General features: G+C 38.8%; 1 long non-coding RNA gene across 1 annotated transcript in view; it reads left to right on the top strand.

Annotated features, from left to right (window-relative positions):
- The window catches only part of LOC116094002, an 18000-nt gene extending 11557 nt beyond the window's left edge, over window positions 1-6443 (top strand). Inside the window, exon 3 of the long non-coding RNA XR_004119920.1 lies at window positions 6262-6443. This is a non-coding gene — a long non-coding RNA (uncharacterized LOC116094002). The remainder of the gene's footprint in view (window positions 1-6261) is intronic.
- Window positions 6444-9911: the final 3468 nt, after the last annotated feature.

Below are 9911 nucleotides of genomic sequence, written 5' to 3'. Positions count from 1 at the left end.
AATGTATTTGAGAAGCTTCTTCTTTCTCGGTGAGGAATTGAATTGGAATTTTGATGGGGATTGCATTGAATCTGTAGATTTTTGGTAACATGGCCAGTTTTTACCATGTTAATCCTGCTGATCCTTGAGCGTGGGATGTCTTTCCATCTTCTGAGGGCTTCTTCAATTTTTTTCTTTACAGACTTGAAGCTCTTGTCATACATATCTTTCATTTGCTTGGTTATTGTCACGTCAAGATATTTTATATTATTTGTAACTATTGCAAAGGGTATCATTTCCCTAATTTCTTTTTTGTTTATTTGTTTGTCTGTTTTTTGTTTTGTTTTGTTTTGATTTTGTTTTGCAAGACAGGGTTTCTCTGTATAGCCTGGCTGTCCTGGAACTCACTCTGTAGACCAGGCTGGCCTCAAACTCAGAAATCAGCCTGCCTCTGTCTCCCTAGTGCTGGAATTAAAGGCATGTGCCACCATTGCCTGGCATTATAGCTTGATTATCCTTTGAATAGAAGAAGGCTACTGATTTGTTTGAGTTAATTTTATATCCAGCCACTTTCCTGAAGTTGTTTATCAGCAGAAGGAGTTCTCTGGTGGAATTTTTGGGGTCGCTTATGTATACTATAATATCATCACAAATAGTGATATCTCAAATTTCTAATTTGTATCCCTTTGATTTCCTTTTGTTTCCTAACTGTTCTGGGTAGGACTTCGAGTACCATATTGAATAGATAGGGAGGCGGGGCAGCCTTCTCTTGTCTCTGATTTTAGTGGGATTGCTTCAAGTTTCTTTCCATTTAGTTTGATGTTCGCTATTGGTCTGCTGTATATTGCTTTTATTATGTTTAGGGATGGACTTTGAATTCCTGACGTTTCTAATAATTTTAAAATGAAGTGATGTTGGATTTTGTCAAATGCTTTTTCAGCATCTAATGAGATGATCATGTGGTCGTGTGGTTTTTTTCCTTTGAGTTTGTTTATATAGTGGATTATGTTGATGGATTTTTGTATATTGAATCATCCCTGCATCCCTGAGATGAATCCTACTGATCATGGTGAATGATCGTTTTAATGTGTTCTTGGTTTCGGTTAGCTAGAATTTTATTGAGTATTTTTTTGCATCGATATTCATAAGGGGAATTGGTCTGAAGTTTTCTTTCTTTGTTGGGTCTTTGTGTATCTTAGGTATCAGCTTAACTGTGGCTACATAGAACAAATTGGGAAGTGTTCCTTCTGTTTCTATTTTGTGAAATAGTTTGAGAAGTATTGGTATTAGGTCTTCTTTGAAGGTCTGATAGAAATCTGCACTAAAACCATCTGACCCTGGGCTTTGTTCGTTTGTTTGGGAGACATTAAATGACTACTTCTATTTTTCTTAGGGCTTATGGGACAGTTCAGATGGTTTATCTGATCCTGATTTAACTTTAGTATCAGGTATCTGTCTATAAAAGCCTTCATTTCATCTAGATTTCCCAGTTTTGTTGAGTATAGGCTTTTGTAGTAGGATCTGATGATTTTTTGAATTTCTTCAGTTTCTGTTATACCTCTCTATTCACTTCTTATTTTGTTAATTTGCATATTGTCTCTGTGACCTCTAGTTACTTTGGCTAAGGGTTTCTCTATCTTATTGATTTTCTCAAAGAACCAGCTTCTAGTTTTGTTGATTCTTTGTATAATTCTCTTTGTTTCTACTCAGTTGAATTTAGCCCTGAGTTTAATTATTTCCTGACATCTACTCCCCTTGGGTGTATTTTCTTCTTTTTGTTCTAGAGCTTTCAGATGTGGTGTTAAGTTGCTAGTGTATGCTCTCTCCAACTTCTTTATGGAGGCACTCAGAGTTGTGAGTTTTTCCTCTTAGCACTGCTTTCATTGTGTTTCATAAGTTTGGGTATGTTGTGCCTTAATTTTTATTAAATTCTAAAAAAAAGTCTTTATTATTATTTTTTTATATTTCTTCCCTGCCCAAGTTATCATTGAGTAGAGAGTTATTCAGCTTCCATGTGTATGTGGGCTTTCTGTAGTTTTGCAAGACTAGCCTTAGTCCATGGTGGTCTGATAGAATACCTGGGATTAATTCAATGTTCCTGTATCTGTTGAGGCTTGCTTTGTGTTTGATTATATGGTTAATTTTGGAGAAGGTATTGTGAGATGCTGAGAAGAAGGTATATTCTTTTGTTTTAGGAGGAAATGTTCTATATCTGTTAAATCCATTTGTTTCATAACTTCGGTGAGTTTCACTGTGTCTCTGTTTAGTTTCTGTTTCCATGACTTGTTCATTGGTGAGAGTGGGGTGTTGAAGTCTCCCACTGTTATTGTGTGAGGTTCGGTGTGGGCTCTGAGCTTTATTAATGTTTCTTTTACAAATGTGGCTGCTGTTGCATTTGGGGCATAGATACTGAGAATTTAGAGTTCATCTTGGTGGATTTTTTTCCTTTGATGAATATGTAGTGAACTTCCCCATCTTTTTTGACTTGATCTGAAGTGATCTAATTTGTCTTAATTATCTTTACTTTTTTAAATTAAATTAATTTATCTTTTACACTTTATATTCCATTCCTCCCTTCCACCCTTCAACTGCTCCACATCCCATACCTCCTCTCCACTGCCCTGTCTCCACATGGATTCCCCCAACCCCGATCCTACCTGACCTCTAAACTCCCTGGGGCCTCCAGTCTCTTGAGGGTTAGGTGTATCATCTCTGAATGAGCACAGGCCTGGAAGTCTTTACTGTATGTATTTTGGGAGCCTCATATCAGCTGGTGTATGCTGTTTGGTGGTCCATTGTTTGCTCAATGGCCATATAATGCTGTGTTGCTTTTGTCAAAAGAGAACCAGCTATCGTTCTGTGATTGAAAATCACTTTAACTATAACTTTGAAAAAGTTGGCTTTATTCTGTTAGCCTCAGTTTTAAGACTTGGAAGTGAGAGGTGGTGATCAATGCTTTAAAGTGTTTCTAAAAGTCAATGATACTTTGCATTATCTCAAGAGGGCCTTTCCTAGTATCCATGCTGTTGTTAATATGTAAATACATCCCAGTTGGCCTAATAACATCTATTGGTATCTCGATGTATGCTTGTTTTTTCTTAGATTTCTTATCTTTGTTTTGGAATGGCTGTTTACAAGTGCTTGTATATAAAAGCTGTAATATATTTTTATAGAGACTACTTGCTTGACTTACTTGGAATAACTAGTCTAGGCCCATTTTTAATTTGAAATTTGGATAAGCCATTCTATTTTGTAGATATTTATATTAATCATAAAAGGAGGCCATGTGAAAATCAAATTAACAGTTTTTTTTAATCTCTATTTTTGTTGCCTAGATAGCTGTCTATCTTTTCTATAGGGTTTTGCCTAATTTAAAATTTAATGGTTGGCTGATTCAATCACAGGATTTTAAAATGTTCATTCAAAACACATTTAACTTCATTGCCTAGCACAGAGACCTTTTTCTTCTTGCAAATAATTGAGGCTTGGGTTTGTCTCCCTTTTATGTGCCCAAGGATTTTCTTATACTTTATTTTTTTTGAAAGAATTTTCAAATGAAAATATTTCCTTTTCCAAAAAGACCACAATATTTCCTTTTCACTTTTTTCCCCCAAATCTTTTCTTCTCACCTTCTACTCAGATGCCAAGTTAGGCATAGCCAAGGCCAAGGGAGCATCTGCTTCTTCTCTATGCTCTTCCAAACATGCCACTTTAAAAAGACATTTGTGAAGGAAATGCATCAGTGTGCTCTTCCTTTAGAAATAAAACAGAGGAGGTGATGAGAGATTAATGTGATTTTCATAGAAAGCCACATGAACATTGAATGTTGCCCCAGGACTCCTAGGTCAGCAGTTTCTCCAAAGCCCTGACCCACAGTGCCTAGGACTAGTGAAAACTACAGAGACCTCAAGCACATCGATTGCTGCACTTACAGGATTCTTCAATGAGATGTGGAAATCTTGGTGGAACTTGTTCTAGTTTGTTGACTGGCAGCTGTCTTTGGTCATTGAGTAAATGTGTTATATAGATAACATAGAAAGCATAATAATCCCATGAGTTTTACCTCATTGTCTGACATAGGAATTTATACAAGCCAAGAACCAACCTCGATGAGAATAAGCACACATCAATGGCATGCTTGGTTTGGGCTCTGCAGTTCTGCTTTGCCTTTGGCTGTAGGTATCTTGCCTGAAAGACACAGGGTAGAGTTACACCAACAAGTAGCTTATTTATTTGTTTTAATCTTTTCCTCTCTCTCTCTCTCTCTCTCTCTCTCTCTCTCTCTCTCTCTCTCTCTGTGTGTGTGTGTGTGTTGTATGTGCTTGTGTGTATTCTACTGACTTTGTGCATGTGTATATACATAGACATATTGAGGCCAGATGTTCACATCAGATGTCTTCTTTTGATCTTCACCTTTTTCTCAGACAGGGTCTCTTACTCTGACTCCTGCTGGTTAGTTAAGACTCTCTAGTAGGAGAGCTCCAAAGAGCCTCCTGTCTCCCTCCACCACTGCAATAAGGTGTCAGATGTGTTTAATCATGCCCAGCTTTTATTTTTTTATTTTTTATTAGATATTTTCTTTATTTACATGTCATATGATTTCTCCTTTCCCAGTTTTCCCTCCAAAAAAAAACCCAAACAAACAATAAAAAAAAACAAGAACAAACCCCTGTTGCCTCCCCCCTCCTCCTGTTTGCCACCCCACCCTCTCCTACTTATTGACCCTGGCATTCCCCTATACTGGGACACAGAACCTTCACAGGGCCAATGGCCTTTCCTCCCATTGATGATCAACTTTGCAATCCTCTACTATGTACATGCTGCCAGAACAATCAGTCCCACCATGTATAGTCCTTGGTTGGTGATTGAGTCCCTGAGAGCTCTGAAGGTACTAGTTAGTTCATATTGTTGTTCGTCCTAAGGGGCTGCAAAGCCTTCAGCTCCTTTGGTCCTTTCTCTAATTCCTTCATTGAGGACCCTGTACACAGTACAATGAATGGCTGTGAGCCTCTGCTTCTGTATTAGTCAGGTACTGACAGAGCCTCTCAGGAGACAGTTCTATCAGGCTGGCTTGTCCTTCCTTCAGTCTCTGCTCCATAGTTAGTTTCTGCAACTCCTTCTGTGGGTATTTTGTTCCCCCTCTTAAGAAGAAATGAAATGTCCATATTTTGGTCTTCCTCCTTGAGTTTCTTGTGGTTTGTGGGTTGTCCTTCCTGTATTCTGAACTTCTGGGCTAATAACTACTTATCAGAGAGTGCATACCATGTGTGTTCTTTTGTGATTGGGTTACCTCACTTAGGATAATATTTTCCAGATCCATCCATTTCCCTAAGAATTTCATAAATTCATTGTTTTTAATAGCTGAGTAGTACTCCATTGTGTAGATGTACCACAATTTCTGTATCCATTCCTCTGTTGAGGGACATCTGGGTTGTTTCCAGTTTCTGGCTATTATAAATAAGGTTGCTATGAACAGGGTGGAGCATGTGTCCTTATTACATGTTGGAGCATCTTCTGGGTATATGCCCAGGAATGAATATAGAATGGCTGAGAAGCACCTAAAGAAATGTTCAACATCCTTAGCAAATCAAAACAACCCTGAGATTCCACCTCACACCAGTCAGATTGGCTAAGATAAAAATACTCAGGTGACAGCAGAAGCTGGAGAGGTTATGGAGAAAGAGGAACACCCCTTCATTGCTGGTGGGATTGCAAGCTGGTACAACCACTCTGGAAATCAGTTTGGTGGTTCCTCTGGAAATTGGACATAGTTCTATCGGAGGACCCAGCTATACCACTCCTGGGCATGCCTAGCTTTTAAAAGGTGAGTGGTAGGAATCCAAACTGTAGTCCTTGCTGTTAAATGTCAGACATTTACTGATTGAGTCATTTCCTCAGCCCCTATCTTTCTGGTTCTGACTGAAAGCATATGAAGTATGTCTGTCATGATGGAGTATTGCTACCAGACCTTGAGGAGCGAGACAGCCGGCTGGGGGCCAGGAAAGACTTACACAGAGAAACTTTCCTGCTTTTGGTAGAAAGTCTATGAGGGGGCAGATTTTCAAACTTCTGATCAAAGGCGTTTCACTGTAGACTCCCAAGCTACTGTAGCTTGTTGCTCATCCACATTATCCCATCGAGTTCCCCACCGCTGTACAGTTGGTCGGGAGGTGCAGGAGGGACAGAAATTATAAGCTGCCTCTGTGTGAGGAACTGTAGAGTTTAGGGAAGTGAAGGGTGTAAACCAAGCTCTTATGTCTCACTGGTTCTTTTGCTTTACAGAATTGGAAAGAAAATAATGAGGGCATCTGAGAATCATGTGACACACTTGGTACTTCTTCCCTGTTTCTGGAGTTACCCACTGGAACAGAAGCAATCTGTGGTGGCGGTGGTTGGGCACTCTGGGCACCACTGTGTTTGCACATAATTTAATAATAAAGGTACTTTCCTTGGGTTGATCAGAATTTATTTTTGTTCTTAATTCAGTCTTTATTTCCAGTACCTCCCCAAATCTCCTTACCAGTCAGCCACTTGATATTTGTTGAATAGTCACAATAAACTCTTGAATGAGATCCATAATGATTTCCCACAAATGGCAGTAATTGTCCTAGGCTATTTGGGACTTTCATGTTCTTAAAAACCTCTAAAGTCCAAATAGGTCTGTTTATGGCAATTACTTTCATCTATCTAGTGAGTCACACTGTGTCCATGTATGATTGTTATCTTAAATATTTATTTCATGCTTCTTCATTCAATTCATTAGATTTAGAAACTACTACTGCTAGGAAGGTAAGATATATCTGGGACAGGTGTGAAAAGACAAATTAATAAATTCTTCTTTGACATTCGCTGTCTGCCAAGTGTTTCATGAGCCTTTATTTTTTGAAAAATGTTAATTAACCATCTACTCACCCCACATCAAGTAAACAACCACAGACCAAAGAATGGAGTCCACTTGAGTTGATTTGGTAGACCAGTGAGTCTATTAGGGTTACTCACACAGCATGGAGATGAGGGGTTATTGATAGGGGCATGGTCAATTTACCCATGGCTTAAACACCCAGGAAAAGTTTCTCTTTCCCAGCAACCTGTTAACAAGATATCTTCGGAGAGGAGGAGCACTGTGGGACCCTATTCCTCTCTGTGACAGACACATTAGTGAGCACAGTCTCAGCCTTATGCAGGTCTCACTTGGGGGTAGTCACAGCTACTGAGAGTTCAAGAGGCAATTGACATGTCATCCGTAGAGGTGTTCTGTACTAGGCTGCTCATTCAAGTCAGGCAAAAATGATTATGTCCCTCTTTCAGGGTTTATCTCTATCAGAAAAATCTCACTAACTGGCTTTGTATGAGTTAATTCTAATATATTCATGATAGTGCTACTAATTGTTTTGCCATGTGCCCAGTCAGAAACACTGTGCAACAATCAGGAGTAAAGTTATACACTGGGAGACCAACGAGAACTGTTCCCATGCTACCTCTGTGAAATACACCTCCTTGCTCACTGATGGCAGCTGATGTGAGGCTGGCTTGTCACTTCTCTCCCTTTCTTCTCCTTGACTGCCCTCTAAAAACCATGGTCTTAGAAAAGCTGTCTGTTCAGATAAGTCCGGATTTTGAGGAACTTTCTGAAATGAGCTGCATTCTCTGCTAGTGACTTCAAGGCACAGCCCAAGGTCCATTCCTTTGGATTAGAGTCTTCCTTGTTTCAAGTCATGCAGATGATATGGTGCTTTGAAAGGAACACACAGGAAGTTAGGACCTTGTTAGTAGTTATTTGAGATCCTGTGGTCTTCAGCCAGTTTTTCATAGATGAGAGAAGGATTTGGGATATAACTATTGAATGATTTGTGCTTAGCTTATGTCTATGTATGACCTGCAGCCTGCTTTTGTAAATGTAACCTTTACTAAAAGAGAGGCCAGAAATCAAACTCTCTTGATGATATTTGGTAGAAATTTGTGCAGAAAAGTTCAGAGATAGGACAACTATGCTCAAGTTAATGAAGTAGAATGTCTTTCATGGAACAAAGGCTGTGGAAGTTTCGGAGAATATGCTATTACAGCAGGGCCTGGATGATTACTAGAACCACCTACGCATATACAGGCATAAACTTCTCTTGAATATACTGTGAATTGCTTAGTTTCAGTATCTAATAGGGGAAGTTAATGGGAACATGTGGTTGATGTGTTTCAGGATATTTACTTACTGTAAAACTCGTTTAAGTTAATATTCCCAGGAAGGATACACAGTGTTCCTGGGCTCAGGTGGACTCTTCTTCTTTAAACGTTGCTTTGAAATTACATATTTGAAGTGAACTACACTTGCACTGTCTAGCTCAGACCTTGCTTCTGTCAGCACATGCAGCTTTTATAGCATTTATAAGGTGACTTTGTAGCACTCTGAGGGAGGAATACAACTAGAACCCAGGAACTCTACCCTTGCATTCTGAGTGAAAAATACTCTGAGTTCTGCTAGTTGCAAATTACTTGTCCACTCCTGTGTGTCAGACCTTCCTCAATTGCACAGCTGTGGCGGATTACACCTTCGCCCTCCAGAGATGCTCAAATACAGGGTTACTCTGCAAACAGACTTTCCACAATGATGCAATTACCCTGCACCTAGAGATTTATGGCATATGGCATAACTCTCAGAAATACGAACAATTTATAAACATTTGGAATAGTTATTATTTGTCTATAACTTGATATCATGTCACCTCAACATTAATCAAGTGACAGTACCCAGTGTCATGTTGGTTTTTTTTTATTTCTGTGGCTTAATGGCATAGACTAGACAGTCTTAGATTCTATGACAGGGTAAGGTTCAGTTCCATGGGCATGCATTATCCACCTGCTAGAGAGCCACTTGAAGATCTTTTGTCCTTCGGATGGTTGTGTAATAACTAGCACTAGCCTAGAGAAGAGATTTTATGCTCAGTCGTCTGGCTGGCTGGCTGGCTGGCTACCACTTTAAGGAAGAACATAATATTCTCAGTACCTCTATTCCAGCAAAGAATGATAGGATCCTTATCTTTTGCAATGCCATTGTCTTTTCTGTTGACCTTTAAAAACATCTGGCAAAGCCCAGTGAACATAAAACACTCTTCAGTTGTTTGTAATCTATCTCCCAAGAGAAGTGCCCTTCTACAAGCCCCGTGTTAGATTCTTTGAGACCTTAAAACAGAGTTAAAGTAGTCTCTTTTAAAACTCCGTTTTCAAATACAATTTGGGGATTTAAATAAACACACAATTTTTAATTGCCCTCAAGATACCACATGAACAATGTCTTACCTCCTCATCTCTGCCCCATCCCTCCTTCTAAAGCTATATAGACACTGTAGGAAGCTCCATTTTTAAAAGGCTGTGAGCCAAAATCATTTACATCTATGTTTCATGACTGTTGAGCCAAGCTAGGTCTGAAGATATTATCTCCATCATTTCAAGTTCTGAATATTATATGTAGGTTACAGAGAAGGTGATGGGAGCAAATAATATTTCTTCATCATTAGACTTTAGAACTTATACTTCATTAGACGGCATTTCCTAGTGTAGGGGATTAAATGTAAAGTTATTTACTTATTACAAATAAGGCTAGGATAAGAGCTAACATTTACATGGCATTTTCCAAACATTAATTAATTCAGCAGGAAAATAAATTTATCTTGTGACAGAAAGCTGCCTAAATTTTATCACTAAATTATTTATTGCTTGAGAACTACATTAGTTGACTGAAGATTAGATAAGCTAGGAAAAATGAGACCAAATCACAGAATACTCTTCGCTTTTAAATCTATATGGACGTAATTTGATGGGCTCCCTGTTCACAGGAAATACAACTAATAGTTTAGAGTACTGGAGTGATAGTCACACAGTGGTAGGTATGGCCTAATGAGCTTGTGCCTACTCTCTAAAATTTGTATTCTAAATAAACT

Source organism: Mastomys coucha, unplaced genomic scaffold (assembly GCF_008632895.1).
Source record: "Mastomys coucha isolate ucsf_1 unplaced genomic scaffold, UCSF_Mcou_1 pScaffold16, whole genome shotgun sequence".
Classification (NCBI taxonomy): domain Eukaryota; kingdom Metazoa; phylum Chordata; class Mammalia; order Rodentia; family Muridae; genus Mastomys; species Mastomys coucha.
The sequence above is the reverse complement of the archived record's forward strand: the minus strand, read 5'-3'. Positions and strand labels throughout refer to the sequence as shown.